This window comes from Strigops habroptila, chromosome 5, assembly GCF_004027225.2.
Source record: "Strigops habroptila isolate Jane chromosome 5, bStrHab1.2.pri, whole genome shotgun sequence".
NCBI lineage: Eukaryota > Metazoa > Chordata > Aves > Psittaciformes > Psittacidae > Strigops > Strigops habroptila.
The window spans coordinates 64,372,932-64,376,970 of NC_044281.2; positions in this window are offsets into that span (position 1 = coordinate 64,372,932).

Below are 4,039 nucleotides of genomic sequence, written 5' to 3' on the forward strand. Positions count from 1 at the left end.
TGAAAAGGTGGTCTAGATGCTGTCAGCAGTTGCACAGCTGCTTCCTGATTTCCTCAGCTCCTAGCACAGACTGTGGTAATCACTCTGAAATTACTGCCTGAGCATTTCACAGTATCACCTTGTTTTTCCCAGTGCTTAGGCAAGGGATAACTGAGTGATCATCCCCTGAGCCAGTATGGCCAGCTACACTTCCCCAGAAACACCAATGAGAAAGTAAAAAAAAGCCTTAATCTAAAAATGCATTGTGGTATCTCCTTCCCTCCCTGAATAAGGAGAAGTAAATTCCCACTCAAGAGCTATAGAAGAAGCAAAAAGGCTAAACAGCCTCATGAGATCCTGGAAAGCAAACACAAGTCCAATGTGTGCATGAGCTAAGCACAGCTGTTTCAAAAACTTGTCAGTCGAATAACAGAAATTGGTCCCAATTGGTCCCAATTTCAGAACTACTGCTGGTAAAATGATAGTCACACAGTAATATGACTGAGCTTTCTAATTGGAAGTACTGCATATGGGTACTGTAGCTAATAACAAATGCTGCATTGAGTTTCCTCAGACAAAAAATCCAGCTGGGGCAAGGCCACTTCTGCACTATAGTTATAGTTAATCCTATTCTCTAGGATAGCTTTTTCCACATTTATTTGTTAGCTAGACTGGGCTGCGCTGTGCACCTAGGGACCTATTTCAACCTTTCTTGTCAAACACTTGAACATTACACAAAATGACAGCTACCTTCATAGAAAGCCTGAGATCATCCAATATTTCAAGCCTTTCACACTCTGTAGTTAACATGGGACTTCTCACATCTCAGACTGACTTCCAAACTGAAAACTTCCAAACCTCTCAGAGGTGGGGTATAGAGTTACCTGTCGCCATCTCCACATCATTCTGTGATTACAGTTTGTGGATTTAGACAACTGTTTCTTAAAAAAAAAAAAAGATTGGTTTATACTTCATTGCTTTTACAGCTCAACAAATCTTACCTAAAGTCAAGATTCACTTCATGCTGCTATTATTATTTTTTTTTTAAAACAGACTTTTATTAAATCCAGAGCAGTGCTGGCCTGCAGAGCCCAGCTTCCCTCTAAGCAATAAGGAAGTGACAGTCTTCCAGTGGGATCATACAAGCATATTTTAGAAAGGCTTCCACCTTTAGCTTCAAAATCTTGGATATGTATCCTTGTTGCCTCTACATTTTTGCATGTTTTCCCAAAAGTAGCAATCCAATCACAAGTCTGAAATTTAGAACTGCTTTTGCATTTTGCTTCCAATATCACATTTCTCTTTCTCTGTCTTTGTTCAGTTAGTGCTATGCTGGCCTCCCTATGATCTGGCTTATTCTCGGAGTTTTTTATTAACTTTTTTTTCACAAGCCCATCTATCTGATTCACCCCTTTTCCTTTCTCCTAGAAACCTGTGAAAGGACACACAGACCAAGAGAGCAATCTCTTCTAGGGTTTGGTATTAGCATGTACCAGGCTGCACACATGATGATGTAGACTTCTCATTCACCCATTCACATGTTAGCTTTTGGCAGATTAGTGAATTATCTAATTAAAACAAAAAAAAAATAACAACCAACAAAAACGCAAACCTTACTGCTGCAGTTAGATATTTTTATGCAGTTTTATTTATCTTTAAAAAAAAAAAAAATCATGTTCTTGAACCTAATCAGTTATTTCCTTGTGCTTCATATCTCAGCCTCTTTCAGCTAGAATTCTGTCTGAAAGCTTTCTCCCCTTTTCAAAACTGTGTTACACCTGTGCTTGGATAATGGGGTATTCTTCTAATCTCAACTTCTTTACTTTTTCCCTCAAATATAGTTCCATCCAACAACAGCTTCCATTTGCCACATAGCTCTGGTTTTGTTTTGGCTGCATGAAGAAACTGGGTTCTTTCTTTAGTTTTTCTTTTCTTTCCAAACATATCCAGAGATGAAAGGTGACTCTTTATCTCCAGATACTTCAAGGATTGACACACAGCCCGTAACAACTCTTGCTCTTTCCTGGGTTCTCATTACCTGAAACAGATGGTGGAGGAGAGCTGGAGTCCTGGAGGATGCTTTCCCTGAGGAAAGCAATTGCCTTTAGTGACAGCTGGGTAAATGTTAATTTCTGACTCATAAGACATATATTTCATCTAAAAGAAAAAAAAGTAATATTTGGAGGAAACACAACTTCTCACACTTTCCTGCAGAATAAAAAAGGCTGAAACTTCTGGCCAGAATTCTAAAATCAGCTTCAGAGTTTCACAAGTCCACTTAGAATCTTCACAGATACATTTATTTGTATTTTCTCCTATATATCCTCACATAGGGAAAAAAAAATAAAATTACAGAAGGCCTGTGAAAATTCCTTTTATGCTAGGAACTCAAAAAATACTGCTCTGATAGCTGACAAAGTTAGAAACATGTCAAATAACGAAAGTACGCTTGAGTTAACATGAGTTCTGCGCCATACTGCAGAGCTTGTGGGTATTCTGGACCACAACCTCTTCTCATCCTACTGTGCATAGTACTTTTGGAATATTTAAAAGAAATTGGACAGTTCCAAATCAATGTGAAACTTCTCCAGATAACTTTTTGGAAGCTGGGATATGGCCTATCTCTTACTATTACAAAACTATGATAGTTCTCCAAAAATGAGGCCAAATGTACTTCCTACTGTATGTATCCTAGTGTATAAATCCATTTAAAATGGCTTAAGCCTTTTTCACTACGCATAGCTCAGCTCATCAATCCAGGTCTTGTGTATCTGCACTTAGAAGCTCAAGCATTTGGAATGATGTCTGTATGATTTGAACATGGAGTCTGGCCAAACTTCTCACTCCTTAGTTGAAAGTAACATTACTAAATTCATTTAAACAATTTTGGCTTTATACTTGGGAAAGCAGGGGCAGAATTTATCGTGAAGTGTGATGTGCTGCTGAGGCAATTTGATAATGAACATGTTGTCTCTTCATCAATGTCCTTATATCTGAAAAAGTAGGTTGAGTTCTGAAACACACTTCGTTCACTTCATTCACCTGTGCTTCATCTGGAACATGGTGTGCAGTGCAAACTCAGTCCAGGAAAAGCTGGACTTTCTTTTGTTTTCTTTTTGTTGGACTTTTTCTTTTGTTCTTAGGAGTTAAGTTTATTACTATTTTAGGTTGCTACAGTAATCTATTACATAATAAGTTAATTTTATATTAATACATTACTACTAATATGTTAATATAATTAATGTATTTATTATTATTAAATTTAAAATATACATATTATTATAATATTTGACCCTGCTCCACTGAGGGAAGAGCTTTGTTACCAAAGTCAGGAGAAGTAGAATCAAATACTTCAGTGAGCTGCAGTGGTGGGGGAAACAACTTGAATTAGAAACAGTAAATTATTTTGATTCTTAGACAAGGCAAGGCTCTAAATAATCTTAAACCAAAGTGATGACCAAAATCAGTTTATAAATCCAGATTTCTCCGACTGTCATAAAGTCTTAGGTTTATTTTTTTCTTACTGATTTCAGAAAGGAAAGAAATCCCAAGAAGCTATAAGAGCTTTCAAATAGACAATAAATTAACTACTGAAGTGGAACAAGGACTAGCCATATATCAACAGAAATGACCTGAGCACAGATAGAGTCTCCATCTAGATTAAAGAAGACCTCAACTGATAAAGCCAAGAGAATTAAAGAAAGAAAAGATGAGCAAAGACCAGTCAGTTCCTGAAATAAACTGTAATCAGACATATTTGTTCTGTTATGTTAGAAATATAGGACAGATCTTTACGTGGTTTAATTGGCATAGCAGCACTGAACCTAATTGTGCTACATGACTGTATGCAGCAGTAGATGTCGGTTCATGTGACTTTACGTACACCCTTATATTCACATTGGAAGTGTAACATTCTTTCAGTGCCATAGTTGCTGTGCAAAGGCAACAGTGAATTTCACACAGTACTTTATTTTCAGACAATGCAGTAAATTAACATTTAATGGACATATGTTCTTTTATAATAAGGAGTATTTCTAAGCAATAGAAGTTCTTTGATCCA